The sequence below is a fragment of the Mastigoproctus giganteus genome, chromosome 13 (genome assembly GCF_048544385.1).
Source record: "Mastigoproctus giganteus isolate SK-2022 chromosome 13, ASM4854438v1, whole genome shotgun sequence".
Classification (NCBI taxonomy): Eukaryota; Metazoa; Arthropoda; class Arachnida; order Uropygi; family Thelyphonidae; genus Mastigoproctus; species Mastigoproctus giganteus.
This window is the reverse complement of record NC_143587.1, coordinates 152187998-152205192: the sequence shown is the minus strand read 5'-3', so window position 1 is coordinate 152205192 and position 17195 is coordinate 152187998. Positions and strand designations below refer to the sequence as shown.

Below are 17195 nucleotides of genomic sequence, written 5' to 3'. Positions count from 1 at the left end.
GCAAGGTACTGGGGATTTAAAGGGCTGCTGGGAGTCATCATGGAACAAATAAATACATGGGTTGTGTTAGGGTAACTAAGAGTAAGAATAGGTGTATGTATACTTGAATGTACACCGATGCTAGGAGTATAGTAAATAAATTTGATGAATTTGAAGTGCTGGTCAAGACATCAAAAGCGGATATTGTTGCGATATAAGAGACGTTGCCACACGGATATAAGCAGTATAGAACTGGAATTTGGGGAGTACAATGTGTACAGAAAGGACAGACAGGAAGAGAAGAGGGGTTATGCTGTTAGTTAAGAAATACAAAATCTAAGGAAGTGCATCCAAATGACATTGGTGGACAATGCAATGTTGAATCAGTGTGGTGTGACATAAGCACTGGGAAAGGGAAAATGAGAGTAAGTGTGTGTGTTATAGGCATAATGAATCTGATGAGTATAATGAGAAATTCTGCAGAGAAATAGCATGGCTCTGTAAATCAGAATGTCTTGTAATGGAGGATTTCAACTTTCCAGATATTGATTGGAACTTGTGGGTTGGTCACTCACACACTAGCAAGACTTTTGTGGAGTTATTGGATGACTGTTTTCTACAGCAACATGTTCAAGAGGCAACCAGAGGGAGTAATACTCTTGATCTGATTATCAGCAGTTATTCTTCATGCATTAAGAATCTGCAGATAAAGAAACCACTAGGAAGCAGTGATCACAGTGTACTGATGTGGAATTTAGCATTAGCATTAGTAGAGGCATATGATACAAGAAAGCAAACTTATGCAGCATCAGCCAAAAAAAAAAAAAAAACCCCTTCCCATTTCACACTTCCATTCGTTCCAAATGCCAACCTTAAATTTATTTAGGCTATCAACTTCCACAACAAAAGATGGAAGTCTGTTCCACCAATCAACCACCCACTGGCTAAAGGCAAACGTACGCACATCTATTCTACAACTGTCTTTCTTCAATTTGAATCTCTGCCCCCCCTCAGGTTCTTTATCTGGGAATGAGGAAGAATCCCATCAGCATTCAGCTTGCTCAATCCATTCGAGGCCTTATACACCTCAATCAGATCACATCACAGGTGCTTACTCTTCAGGCACTGCAATTTATAGAACTTAAGCCTTTCTTGGTAAGAGCACCACTTTGTTCCCCTCACCAATCTTGTTGCCCTTCTTTGTGCTTGTTCTAGCAACTCTACGCCCTTCCTAAAATGAGGCTTCCAGACCTGTACACAGTATTCTAGTTGTGGTCTGACCATTGCCTTGTACAATGGGATAATCACTTACTTTTAAGATGTAAAGATGGTAGTTACTTACTTACTTACTTAAAGATGGTAGTTACTTACTTATTTACTTAAAGATGGTAGTTACTTTACTTAAAGATGTAACTACCATAATCAGGGGGAAGGGTTTTTTCTTTCTTAAAGGTGACTACAGTGGTCTAAGAGAGTTTTTAAATTGTCTACAGTTGGATCAACTGATGATGCTGCCAAGTGAATTCTAAATTGGAAGCCTTTGGGGACTTAATCTTGGAGGGTACTAGGCTTTTCATACCAAATAAGAAATGCTGTTCAAGGTTTAGTCTGTAATCAAGTCACAAAGGAGGTTAGGCAGGCGAAGGTAGATTATGAGAAATCTTTAGCAAAGGTTGCAAAGAAAAATAACAGAGTTCTTTACATATGTAAACTCTAGAAGGAAGGGATAAATCAGATTGGTTCACTTAACATAGATGGTTTTACTATTGATGATAAACTGAATGAGTATTTCGCATCTACATTCACACATGAGGAGTTATTCAAGTAGGGGAATGCCAGAAGTTTATCAGACTCTAACAGTCGCAACTTTCAGTTGGAAGGGAGAAGGATTGTCACTTTAGCATTAGCATTAATATGATACCTTAATGTAATATGATACGTTAATACAGTAATATGATACATTAATGTGATACGATAGTTATATACCGTACTAGATAGCGTTAGTTGAACTTCGTTAGCAGTTAAATTGTATGTTTAAATAAATACATATAACGACTTAGATTACAAACGTAATATAATTAATTATATTTAATATAATTAATAACATAATTAATTAATAAATTAATAGAATCATGACTCAGACCAGAGCAGCAAAGCAAAAGGCTCAAGCTAATGGAAGTGCTGTGGCTCAGAGCAGAACTGAGGGGGGCAGTTGTCCTCTGACTCACAGCCTTATAAAATGCACTGTTTGCTTGATGTTTGCAGAGCAATCGGGTACGGGACATGATACTGCCAAGGGGGATGTCTTTGTGTGTGCGCGATGCAAGGACTGTATCGATATCAGGCAACAACTCGGCGTTCTTGTGGGCCTATATGAGAGCTTGAAGGACAGGGTGGATGCCCTCGAAGAAACTAAATTGAGGGGCCCATCAAGCTCTCAGCTGCCCACATCAACGCCAGAGCTTGCACTTGGGCATCGCGTGACACAGAGACAACCCCCAAGGCAGAATGCGCTGGTCCCGAAGGAACTAGTAGTTGTTGGTGACTCTATTGTCAGGGAAACGGGGAACATGCTTTGTAAAAAAGATAGGTGGAACAGGACCAGGGTATGTCTGCCAGGGGCAAAGGTTGATGACGTTGTAGAGTGAATATCATCTTTTAAGGTCACAAAAGGTGATATAGTTGTACACGTTGGCACTAATAATATTAAGAGTAGGAGACCGGCAGAATTACTTAACAAGTACAGGTCACTGTTGAACAAAAGCCGAGAATTAGGGTTGAATTTGAAAGTGTCTGCAATTCTGCCCAGACACGATAGGAGGGAGTATAGGATGAGAGCCTTGTCAATCAATTCGGCCCTGGAAAGATTGTGCAAGGCTCAAGGGGTAGAATTTTTTTCAGCCTGGACTGTACTTGTTAACAGGAGAGATTGCTTCTACAGGGATGGGATACACTTAAATAGAAAGGGTGCAAGAATATTTGCTGATGCTATCGAGGCAGTGTTAGATGGGTCAGAAAACTGCTAGCTTGGGGGGAGACAAAGACCAATAGATTGACAGTAGCCACTGGCAGAGGTGAAAGAGATTCTTGCACTGCTTCTATTAGAATGAGCAGAAGCCTGAAAAACAAAATGCATGGTATTTCAGAGACTGCTGGGAGCCATTGCGGTACAAATAAACACATGGGTTGTCTTAGGCTAGCTAAGAATAGAAACAGGTGCAGGTATACTTGCGTGTACACCAATGCTAGGAGTTTAGTAAATAAATTTGATGAATTTGAGGTATTGCTCAAAACATCAAAGGCAGATATTGTTGGGATATCAGAGACGTGGTGTCACACAGATATAAGGGATGCAGAACTGCAATTTGGGGAGTACAACGTCTACAGAAAGGATAGACAGGATAGGAAGGGGGGAGGGGTTATGCTATTAGTTAAGAAACACATAAAAACCAAGGAAGTGAAGCCAGTCGACATCGCCGGACAGTGCAGTGTTGAGTCAGTTTGGTGTGACATAAGCATTGGGAGATCAAAATTGAGAGTAGGAGTGTGCTATAGGCCTAATGACTCTGATGAGTATAATAAGGAACTGTACAGGGAAATAGAGTGGGCCAGTAAATCAGAGAGTCTTATAATGGGAGATTTTAATTTCCAAGATATTGACTGGAATTTGGGGGCTGGTTACTCACACACTAGCAGGGCTTTTGTGGATTTATTGGATGATTGTTTTCAACATCAGCATGTTCGGAAGGCAACTAGAGGGAGTAATACTCTTGATTTGATTATCAGCAGTGATTCTTCATGCATTAAGAATCTGCAGATAAATGAACCACTAGGTGGCAGTGATCATAGTGTGCTGAAGTGGGATTTACTCAAAGAGGTAACTACCTTTAGGGGTAAAGGGAAGGGTTATTGCTTCCGTAAAGGCGACTACGATGGACTGAGACAGTATTTAAATTCTATACAGTGGGACCAACTGATGATGTTACCAACAGCAAATTCAAAATGGGAAGCATTCAAAGAACTTATCTTGGAAGCTACTAGGCTTTACATACCAACTAAGAAATATTATTCAAGGTTTAGGCCAAAATGGATGTCAGATGAACTAATGAGGCATATGGCAGAGAAGAAAAATGCATGGGATACTTACAAATTAACACATGACACAGAAGCCTATGATAGATACAAGTTGATATGCAACCAAGTTACAAAGGAGGTTAGGCAGGCGAAGGCAGATTACGAGAAATCCTTGGCAAGGGATGCAAAGAAAAACAGCAAAGAGTTCTTTACTTATGTAAACTCTAGAAGGAAGGGGATGAATCAGATTGGTCCACTTGATATTGATGGGTCAACTGTTGATGATCCTGCTCAGGTAGCTAACAAACTAAATGAATATTTTGCATCGACATTCACACATGAGGAGTTATTCAGCAAGGGGAATGCCAGAGGTGTATTCAACTCTAGCAGTAAGCTACAGAATCTTGAAATAACTGGGAGTAAAGTGGAGGAGAAACTGTTGAAGATAAACACAAGAAAGGCACCTGGGGTGGATGGGATCTATCCAGTTATATTAAAGGAGGCAGCAAAGGAAGTAAGCAAACCCTTAGCCATAATTATGAGAGCTTCCTTGGACTCAGGGGAGGTACCCATAGACTGGAAATGTGCAAATGTAACCCCAATTCACAAAGGAGGATCAAAGGCTGACACAAGTAATTATAGACCTGTGAGCTTAACTTCAGTTCCAGGAAAATTAATGGAGGCACTGGTTAAAGAAGCACTGCAGGATCATTTAGACAAGACTTCAGTTATAGCTCAGACACAGCATGGTTTTGTTAAGGGGAAGTCTTGCCTGACCAACTTGATTGGGTACTATGATGCAGTCACAAAAGAACTGGATGCAGGGAATAACTTTGATATTATATACTTGGATCTTAGAAAGGCTTTTGATACTGTTGCACATGGAAGACTGCTACACAAATTGGAGCAGTGTGACATTGGAGGCAAATTGCTGCTATGGATAAAGGGGTGGTTGAGGGGGAGAAGACAGAGAGTGGTAATCAATGGACACTGCTCATCGTGGACTAATGTTATTAGTGGAGTCCCTCAGGGCTCAGTGTTGGGTCCATTATTGTTTTCTGTATTTATAAATGATATTGATGATGGTATATCAAGCTTAATGTCCAAGCTTGCAGATAATACGAAGGTTGGCAGGGTTGTCAAGGACACTACTGACACTATGCTGCTGCAACAGGATCTGGAAAGGTTGAGCAGATGGGCTGAGAGGTGGCAAATGAAGTTTAACATTGACAAATGTAAAGTACTACACATGGGAAACAGCAACCCCAGAGCAATGTATCAACTCTGTGGTACTACACTGACAGTGGTAGAAAATGAAAGGGACTTGGGGGTGGTTGTGCAGGCAGATATGAAGTTCTCTGAGCAGTGCAGACGGGCTGCAAGAGTAGCTCATGGAGTATTGTCAATGATATACAGTAATTTTTCCAGCAGGGATAAGGAGGTGATTATTCCATTGTATAAGGTTAATGGTCAGGTCACACCTAGAGTACTGTATACAGGTCTGGAGGCCTCATTTCAAGAAGGATGTAGAGCTGCTGGAACGAGTACAGAGAAGGGCAACAAGATTAGTGAATGGAACAAAGGGGCTCTCTTACGAAGAAAGGCTTAAGTTTTGCAAATTACAGTGTCTGGAAACTAGGCACCAGCGAGGTGATCTGATAGAGGTGTATAAAGCCTTGAATGGTTTAAGCATGCTTAATGCTGATGGGATTCTTCCTCTAGCTCAGAAAAATCACCTGAGAGGGCATAAATTCAAATTGAGGAAAGACAGATGTAGGATAGACGTGCGGAAATTTGCCTTTAGCCAGCGGGTGGTTGGTTGGTGGAACAGACTTCCATCCCTTGTGGTGGAGGTTGATAGCCTAAATAAGTTTAAGGCTCAGCTGGACAGGTATTTTGAACGAACAGATGGGTGAAGTGGAAGTGGTTTTTTTTTTTTTTTTTTGGCTGATGCTGCATAAGCTTGCTTTCTTGCATCAAATGCCTCTACTAATGCTAATGCTAATTAGCATTAGCAGCATTAGTTGACCCATCAATATCAAGTGGACCAATCTGATTCATCCCCTTCCTTCTAGAGTTTACATAAGTAAAGAACTCTTTGCTGTTTTTATTTTGCATCCCTTGCCAAGGATTTCTCGTAATCTGCCTTCGCCTGCCTAACCTCCTTTGTAACTTGGTTGCATATCAACTTGTATCTATCATAGGCTTCTGTGTCATGTGTTAATTTGTAAGTATCCCATGCATTTTTCTTCTCTGCCATATGCCTCATTAGTTCATCTGACATCCATTTTGGCCTAAACCTTGAACAATATTTCTTAGTTGGTATGTAAAGCCTAGTAGCTTCCAAGATTAATTCTTTGAATGCTTCCCATTTTGAATTTGCTGTTGGTAACATCATCAGTTGGTCCCACTGTATAGAATTTAAATACTGTCTCAGTCCATCGTAGTCGCCTTTACGGAAGCAATAACCCTTCCCTTTACCCTTAATGGTAGTTACCTCTTTGAGTAAATCCCACTTCAGCACGCTGTGAGCGCTGCCATCTAGTGGTTCCTTTATCTGCAGACTCTTAATGCACGAAGAATCACTACTGATAATCAGATCAAGAGTATTACTCCCTCTAGTTGTCTCCCAAACATGCTGATGTAGAAAACAATCATCCAATAAATCCACAAAAGCCCTGCTAGTGTGTGAGTGACCAGCCCCCAAATTCCAGTCAATATCTGGGAAATTAAAATCTCCCATTATAAGACTCTCTGATTTACTGGCCCACTCTATTTCCCTGTACAGTTTCTTATTATACTCATCAGAGTCATTAGGCCTATAGCACACTCCTACTCTCAATTTTGATCTCCCAATGCTTATGTCACACCAAACTGACTCAACACTGCACTGTCCAGCGATGTCGACTGGCTTCACTTCCTTGGTTTTTATGTGTTTCTTAACTAATAGCATAACCCCTCCCCCCTTCCTATCCTGTCTATCCTTTCTGTAGACGTTGTACTCCCCAAATTCCAGTTCTGCATTCCTTATATCTGCGTACACCATGTTTCTGATATCCCAACAATATCTGCCTTTGATGTTTTGAGCAATACCTCAAATTCATCAAATTTATTTACTAAACTCCTAGCATTGGTGTACACGCAAGTATACCTGCACCTGTTTCTATTCTTAGCTACCCTAACACAACCCATGTGTTTACTTGTACCACAATGGCTCCCAGCAGTCTCTGAAATATCATGCATCTTGTTTTTCAGGCTTCTGCTCATTCTAATAGAAGCAGTGCAAGAATCTCTTTCACCTCTGCCAGTGGCTACTGTCAATCTATTGGTCTTTGTCTCCCCCCAAGCTAGCAGTTTTCCGACCCACCTAACACTGCCTCGATAGCATCAGCAAATATTCTTGCACCCTTTCTATTTAAGTGTGTCCCATCCCTGTGGAAGCAATCTCTCCTGTTAACAAGTACAGTCCAGGCTGAAAAAAATTCTACCCCTTGAGCCTTGCACAATCTTTCCAGGGCCAAATTGATCGACAAGGCTCTCATCATATACTCCCTCCTATCGTGTCTGGGCAGAATTGCAGACACTTTCAAATTCAACCCTAATTCTCGGCTTTTGTTCAACAGTGACCTGTACTTGTTAAGTAATTCTGCCGGTCTCCTACTTCTGTGTGATTGAATCGTTATCTAATAATTTAAAACTAATATTAGTATATTTTATGCCAAACAGTGCAAGGAAGTAAAGTTATGTAGCACGTGTGAGCTTTGCTTCCCCTTTTTTTGTTAAAAAGACCCTTAGTTTCATATTTTTTATACTTTTCCCAAGTATTTATCCAACTCCTCCCCATTAAATCTACATCTAATTGTACAGGATAGCTGGTAGTTTGTTCCAACAGTAGTCAACTGAAATCATATTGCTCAGAGAGAGAGAGAGAAGGCAAACTGAAAAGACCTTTGATAAAGATGGTTTGTGAAACCCTCTCTTTTTCACATATAATAAAACTTCAAGGAGGCAACTGAACCATATTGGTTCACTGCAATATTGCTTTAATGTCACGAATGGCCCTAAACAAATAGCTGATGAGATTAATTTTTTTTTTCATACCAATAGTTAATGTGAGCATTCTTTTTTATACTTAGACTGCTGTTTGTCCAGGTAACAGCTACTGAGAACTAGAGAAATTATCATGTACAAATATGAAAATATGATGAATACATCTCTGGATTTAGGCAAAGTTTAGATGATTTCAAGGTTGAAATCATCTAAACTGTGGGTATTACACAAAAAAAAAATAATTCAAATTTAAATTAAATTGAAAAATGTAATAAAGTAGCAGCGTCATCTTCCCTCATTTACCTATTTCTTTTAACTATTTATCCAATTTTACTTGGGAAATAGCAACTCCAACATAACTTGTACACTTGGTGGGTTTGAATTAAAAAAAGAAAAGGATTTGGGAGTTAATGATACTGGCAGACACAAAGTTCTGTAAGCAGTATAGACAGGTGGTTATGAAGGTTACTTGCATAAGTTAACTCCATTGATAGTTGAGCTGACAGCTTGGGGATATTCAAAGGTCACTGAACAGTCGCCTGAGAAAGGAAACACATAGGTTGTTTTTCTTCTTACATTTTTTTATATATTTATATATACTAGGGCTGTTAAAAAAGAATGATCATAATTTTTCATGAACAACCATACTGCTTGCTATTTCTAGCTGAGCTACGGAATTTAAGACCAAACCAAGTTGCATCACTTATTAACTTTGACTCGTGTACACAGTGTAACCTTGATGGTCAGTCAAGTTTATGCCTTTTCAGTTTTGCCTATGTAACAGTGAACATTACACGTGAGGAACAGTGTGCTGCTCTCAGATTTTGTTTCTGTCTCCAGAAAACATCAGCTGAAGCATATTAAATGTTAAAAGAGGCTTATGGTGAATCTAAGTTTCCATCTAAGTTTCCATTCTAAACCACCCGTGAGCTGAATCTAAGCTCACGGTGGTTTAGAATGTTTAAAATGGACGTGATTCTATCACAAAAATTGGTGATCCTGGCACTGCAGAAACCATAAACCCTGCTTCTGTAATCATGAGAGAAGATTGTTGTATAACAGTAAGGTGATTGGTAGAGATGTTTAGAATATCAGTAGGAAGCATGCACAGTATTCTCCGTGACCATTTGCATACGACATGTTTATGCACGCTGGATTCCACGATACTTACACCTGAGTAATATCAAGTTTGCACGGAGGTTTGTCAGGAGCTGCAACAGATGGTTACTGAAGATGGTATGGTTCTGCACAAGGTGATAATGGCGGATGAGGCATGGCTTCATTATTTTTAACCCAGACAGCAAGCAACAAAGCACTCTTTGGAAGTCTACATCATCACCAACACCGAAAAAACCAAAAGTTTTGGCTTCTGGAGAAAAAGTTATGGTCATCTCTCTTTTTAACATTCAAGGAATGGTTTACTAGCATGTTGTGCCACATTAATAGGCTGTTACAGGACATTACTACAGAACTGTAGTTCACACATTGCAAGTTCATATTCATCACAGATGACCACAACTGCATACAAGTGGGTGGATGCTGCATCACAACAATATGTGACCTCACATTGTGCATACTGTAATTGATTAAATAAGTAATGCTTCTCTAATAGAGAAGCATTACTTATTCGAGATAGTGCAATACTGCCCAGATACTGAATACTGTGGTGACGTCAGGTTCTTCTCTAATGATCAGTTCTGCTGGAACAAGATAACTTGTTGTGAAGGATGATTACAATATGAGATACAACTAAAATGATGCCTTTACACTACGAATGTAGTTTTCATTTAAGAGCTATCTGTGGTGTATCTACACCAATATTTAATAGATAATTTTAAGCTCTTATAGTATTATGCCTTGTTGCATTTATATTTATTATAGTATTATCACATATACCTTTTGGCATCTCTGATATTGTTGGGATTAACTTCAAAACTTGATTGCCATTATTGCAATACCAGGGTACCTGCCCACCCACTGATTAAAGGCCAGCTAGCCTTGAAACGGTGCCGTCTGGGTGGTGGTGCCCACCAAGAATAAGTAACAATAGTCTTCTCTATTAGAGAAGTGTTACTTATTCAAGGTAGTGCAATATATGTAACTTGTTGTGAACATACCAATATTTAATAGATAATACACACCATATTTAATAGATAATGTACACATGTACACCATATTTAATAGATAATACTGGCACTCCCCGGCTTACATAATACTCGACTTATGGAAATTTGACTTTACATAAGTTTTTGGCCGATGCAAACTTAAAAAAATCATGGAAATATATTTTGCATCCCATAGGAATAAATGGAGGTGTGAAAATATCGTAATATGTGAACCCAATAACACGTTTTTTTTTTTTTTTTGGTAATTCGTTCCAAGACCTCGGAAGTTGAAATTTTCGCTATATAATTAAGCTATTTATCTCTCTAAATAGTTATTTTTATAATGGAAATTGCACTACACTTTCATTGTTATCATATCTTCCATTATAAGAATCAATTTTGAACGCCTTTGTGATATTTTTCTAAAACACATTTCTGGAGGTCACTACCATAAAACAATAAAAACAATTTGCACTTTCCAGTTTATTGGGCTTTTCTGTTAGCGCAATCTATTATAAATGGGTTTAAAATTCGATCTTATTGCATTTATGATAATACTGATAACTGGAATTCTGTGGGTTTTACATTACTGTATTATGGTGAAACGTGTTCCCCTTCACTGAAATCTTCAATCATATAAAAAACTATCAGAATCTTCTCTTCATTCTTATGTACTTATTACAATGGTGAAGGGAAAGAGACTAATGGAAAGTTCAAGTGCTGCCAGTGCTAGGAAACGAAACAGAATTGATTTAGAATTGAAGTACGAAGCAGGACAAAGTTTTTCATCTATTGCATGGAATTTGGTCTCGCTGCTTCAACAGTGAATACTATTTTAAGGGACAGTGCATGTATAAAAGACCATGTTAAAGGATCAACACATTTAAGATCAACAGTGACCACAAAACAGTGTTCGAGTGCTATATCAAAGACGGAAAAGCTATTAATAATATGGATGGAAAATCAGATTCAGAAGCAAGTGCCCCTGAGTCCAATGGCTATTCAAGCAAAAGCATGAAGTATTTATGAAGATATTAAGGATAAGTACGGTTAACCCCAAGCCAAGTTTGTGGAAAGCAGTGGGTGCTTTAATAGGTTTAAGCTTCGTGCTGGTTTCCAAAACATTAAATTATGCAGTGAAGTCGCCAGTGCCAATTCTGCAGCTGCAAAGAAATTTTGTGATGTGTTAGAAAAAACCCCTTCTAAATCTCCACAGCCCTCAACTTCTGCAACTGTGTGCTTATCAGCTGGAGAGTTAATTCTGGCAACGATGCTCGAAAGGTGAAACTTGCTGACATTGTGCCTGTCTCCTCTCTCTTTTTGTAATTTTATAATTTTGAAATTTTTGTAATTTTGTACATTTTTGTAATTTGTAATTTTTCTTGCACATGAGATAAAAAAATTGAATAAATATTTCTATTTACATGTTTGTCGAACATTTCTTTTTTACTTCAATCAGATTCAGCACACATAGTTGTGAGTGCTGCATAAGCATTTAGGGAAATTCCAAGTTACGTAAAATTCGACTTACGTAGAGTTCTGTGGAATGCTACCCTTACCTAAGTCGGGGAGTGGCTGTATACACCAATATTTAATAGATAATTTTAAGCTCTTATAATATTGTGCCTTGATGCATTTATATTTATTATAAATGTACTTAGCTTTTTTTTTTTTTTTTTTTTTTTATGTGAACCCCAAACACGAGAGGTATTAGAACCTATAGTACTTAGTACCTTGCTTGGGTTGGAGGTTGAGAAGACGAAAGAAGATATTTGTTGACATTGGACTTGAACTTCTGTAGATTTTAATTTTCAGGAAATACATATGAAGGAAGGTTGTTCCAGAAAACGGCAGTTGAATGAATAAATGAGGAAGATGAAAAGTTGGTTCTGTGGGTTTGAAGTTGGACAGTAAATGGATGTTGGCTGGTGGCGACACGTGTTCGGACTGTTTTGAAAGAGAGAGCGGGAATTATAGAAGCCAATTCAGAAGAACAGTGCCCATGGAAGTATCTGTAGAAGAGGCATGCAGCAGAAACAGTACGTCTATGAGAAAGCGAGTGGAGAGACTCTGTTAGAGATGAGTCATTAATTAACCTAACTGCCCTCTTCTGAATGGAATCAAGAAGCCCGAGAGAGGTTTTGGGGGCACCACTCCAGATGTGGGAACAATATTCCATGGCAGGGCGGATTTGCGATTTATACAGAGTGAGCAGCTGTTTGGAAGAAAAGTAACGCCTAGAGCGAAAGAGTTAACCAAGTTTTTTAGATGCAGAGAAAGCAATATTTGTAATGTGCTTGTGCCAAGAGAGATTAGAAGTCATGGTAATCCCCAAAAGAGATATATCATTTTGCCTAGAAAACGGAGTGTCACTAAAGATAAGCATAGGAGCAGAAGAATCCTTTTTGCGAGATATAAGACAAGACTGAGTTTTAGAAGGGTTGAAATCAACTAAGTTGTCTTTGCCCCACTGGAGAATTACCTGAAGATCGGCATTTAAGGAATTGGTAGCAAATTTTCGAGAAGTTGAAGCTGATTGAGCTGGACAAGGTTTCTCAAAATGGAAAGTGGAATGCAATGCATTCTAGCTAGCATTAATGTCAGATATGTTCCTTACTTGCCCTACAGCTCTGACCTTACACTGTGAAATTTTTTTTTTATTTCCAAAGTTAAAGAAGGAACTGCAAGGAAAATGTTTCCAGTTGTCAGAAGAAGTTGTAAAGATATCACAGGCAATTCTCAAATGTGTGTCACAAAGTAGCTTACACCATGTTTTTGAAGAATGGCAGAAATGTTGGAGTGTAAGTGTATTTCATCAAATGGGAGATTACTTTGATAAGAACCATTAAAACTAACATTATTATTATTATTATTATTAGCTATATGGTGCAAGGAAGCCTGAGGCTTATGCTGCACCAGCCAAAAAAAAAAAAAAAAAAATTCCCGAGTTACCCTGAGAGAGAAGTAGAAGGGAATCACCAAGAAAGAGAAGGATGATGATATTCAGCTCAGGATCCTGGGTGTGCCAAGCCAAAACTCACCAGATGTATAATAAGGCAAGTATAAAATGTACAATTTTATTCGCTTTAATGGAAGGGGTTTAAGCCTATAACATTTTTGTTCTTGAAAAATGAACTCTGGTGATACCATGATTTTTTTTTTTAAGGGGGGGGGGGACTTGAGCAATACTACATTCTAAGAATCAGTGAGATTTAATCATGCATCAGTAAATAGATTCACATTATTTTGATCATAAGGGTGGGTACTACAACCCCTAACTGGGATCGTCACTGAAAACACAAAGCTCCATGGGATATTTCAAATAAAGATCAATCGGTTTTACAAAAATAATTATAAAATAAGTACATTAAAGGTCTAATAAATGTGATTAAGTTTCATCTCGTACCTGAAATACATCGACGAAAGATGTAAGAATTTGACACTGGGATGTTTTTGTATTTAATATCAGTTTAATATTTTGAACGATATTAAATATTTTCAATGAAACATTAGCCAAACTCCATTTTATACAAAACGAAATAGAAACACATTTACTCAAATACGCAATTCACTCCGTTAGTTCATAATGGCTGAAGCAGTCACGTGATATTAAATTAACTATGTACAACAGCGTCATCATTTGCTATAATAATGAATAAATATAATAAAATAATCACAGCAACTTCGCAAATAATGTAAACAATGTTAATTAAGGAGTAGCGTAATAGTAAACATGTTTTTGCTATAATTAATTGAAAATTGGCGTTTTATTATAATTTGAATTTCTCAAACTTTTATATTAACGACTGAGGGACGGAAGCCCAAACTGCAGTAGCCAAGAAAATATTAAATAAAGAAATAAAAGTAAATAATACAAATAAATATATATAGAAAATAAATAAAGAAAATATTTCAATATTTTACACCACGATAAAAATTTTAATTAATGAGCGTAATGCTACTAACCCTTTACCAGATTCTAGTTCATGCACAAGAGTCAGAACAAGGATTATGAATTTGCCTTTCTCAAACTGCTGACGTCATGTTGTAAGAAGTTCTCTAATCCATGTTTAGTGAACTCACTGGTAGGTCTGCACCCTTCCCCATACCATTAATCCCTACTTAATTTTATTGTTGAAAATGCACTCCATAATTCCTCTGTATTTCCCCTTTTATTTCTGTTTAAACAACCCTATTAAATTTCTTTTTTTTTTTTTAACTGAAAGTCTAAAAAATATCGCACTTTGCGATATTTTTTTGTCTGACTGTACTCCAGGGCGTGCTCTGCCACATAATTATTAAAATTATTTACACGAGGACTTAAAAAATAATAAAAAAAATACTTGCCTGGATTGTACATGTTTTATTTAAATGAAATTTGGAAGGGTTCAACAAATCTTTTTAAAAGGCCCAAATAAAAACTTTCATGAAAATCTGTCCACTTGAATAACAGTTACTATATGTGGACGAGCAGACGGATGGATGAAGACAATAGCACAGTGAATAGCACAGTAGGTCGGATTGCGTACCCCCCTACCACACCGGTTGGAAAAGACCTGAGTCTGTCGACAATGGGAGGAATTCTTATGGGCTTTTTACCAACATGGCTGAGTTAGTCGGTCTCAAGGGAGGGTAACAAAACCTGAATTTTACCTAGAAAACTCAGGTTTTTCGTCCAACAAACAGCAAATCGACCACAGAAGACAGGTAATTTAGAGACATATTATGCAAAGCACAATAGGGCCAAAGTTGCTGATCCGCCTAAAATCCTATAATCAAGGAGATACTAATTACATAATGAATATTGTTACACAATAAACAACAATCACATAAAACAAATTGGAATCAATACATAACGAAAAAGAAAACAGAACATTGACAAATGCAAAGTACTGCATATGAGTACTTTGCATTCGTCAATGAAAAAGACCTGGGGATAATTGTTCAGTCAGATATGAAGTTCTCTGAGCAGTGCCGACAGGTTACCAGAGCAGATCATGGGGTCCTGTCAATGATATACAGGAATTTTGCTAGCAGGGATAAGGAGGTGATTATCCCCTTGTATAAGGCAATGGTCAGGCCTCACCTTGAGTACTGCATACAGGTCTGGAGGCCTCATTTTTGGAAGGATGTAGATTTGCTAGAATGAGTACAGAGAAAGGCAGCGAGATTGGTGAGGGGAATGAAAGAGTGCTCTTACCAAGAAAGGCTTAAGTTATGCAAGTTGCAGCATCGGGAGACTAGGCACCTGTAATTTGATCTGATTGAGGTGTATAAGGCCTTGAATGGTTTGAACAAGCTCAATGCTGAAGGGATTCTTTCTCTTGCTCAGATTACAAACCTGAGGGGCATAAATTCAAATTGAGGAAAGACGGTAGTAGAATAGATGTGCAGAAATTTATCTTTAGCCAGATGGGTAGTTGATTGCTGGAACAAACTTCCGCAAGGAAGTTTGTTCCAGCAATCAGCCACACATTATCAACAAGGAAGCAATTAACCACTAGCCACCAGGAAGTGTAAGCTATCAACTTTCACAAGGAAGTTGATAGCTGAAATAAATTCAAGGAAGAACTAGACAAACTATTGGATAGAGTGGATAGGTGAAATGAGGGTTTTTTTTTTTTTTTTTTGTCTTATATAACCTTGCTTTCTTGCATCACATGCTAATGCTAAAAATACGGATGAGTAATAAAGGTATATTTTGTGAAAAAAAAATTGACAATTTTTTATTGAACAGCCCTTGTATTTATAACTTTTATTCTCACTCAACTTTTATTTTTATTTATTATTTTTTTTTTTTTTTGTATTTTATTTAATTACTTATTTTATTGTTTTTAGGCTTTCTTGCACTATTTGTCTATTACTGCTTCCCCAAACCATGAATCAGTTAATCCAATCTTGTCAGAGGTTATGACCCATAGGTTACTTTCTGCCCAGATACTGAATACTGTGGTGACGTCAGGTTCTTCTCTAATGATCAGTTCTACTGGAACAAGATATGTCCAGCAGTTTAGTAATGTTTCTTGAGATAATCCTTTTACTCTGACAGTACCAATTCAACCACATCTGTTGTGCTCTGTACAACTAATTCTTTCTTCTATTCACACTTTCCCTATAGTTTTCTGAATGTGGAGACAACTCACTTTTCACAAATGTGCATGTAACATTTAGAGCCTTGACCTCCATGAGCTCTGCTTTTCTTGAAATGGATTTCTTGCTAATATGTATTTATTTAATAACAGATGTTTACTTTATTACACATTCTACTAAAAGTGGCTATTTCCTTTTAAAAGTTTGCTGCCTCAACATATATGCGTAAAATGGCACTCTGAGTTTTCAGAATGCACCCAAACAGTGTTCCATAATGCATGTGTACAGTCAGTTTTTAGCAGTCAATCATGAATAAAGGTACAAAAATTAACAACTACTTGGTATTGGCACACTCAATGTGTTGCAGTAAGTTTGTAGACTCCGCACATAGCTTTATTTGTTTTTTGTTTGTGTTGACATTAGTTGATGTACATGAATAAACTTTTTATAAAATTTTAAGATTTGTTCTGATTAATATTTCACAAAAGTAAGTATTTGTGTGCTTTTAGCAGTGAATTCCAAACTTTTAATCTTCAACCATTATGTATAAATTTTCAGAATGCTGGGGATATCAGAATGTTGATTTTTTTTCAACATTCTGAAATTGCAAATTGAATGATTGTCATGTTTAGATGGCAGCAAGAGGATTACCTTTTTTTTCACAGTATTCTCCAATACTGTTTAACCCCTCATCTGTTTAGTCATAATGGGTATTAGTTAAATGATAGAGGGAAGTTTATATAGCAGCAGTGAAAAAAAAAAAAATTTTTTTTTTTAAAGTAATAAAATAAAATAAAAACTTTAGATTCTGTGATTCTTACTCGATAGACTACTCCCCCCCCACACACAATGCACTTGCTGTATATTCCATTTCCACAGGAAAAGCAGAAATGGAAT

The 17195-nt window shown here is 37.6% G+C and overlaps 1 protein-coding gene across 2 annotated transcripts in view; it reads left to right on the top strand.

The window, feature by feature from the left end:
- Positions 1–17195, top strand: part of LOC150076526 (cysteine-rich with EGF-like domain protein 2) — a 250244-nt gene that overhangs the window by 162926 nt on the left and 70123 nt on the right. The window lies entirely within an intron of this gene.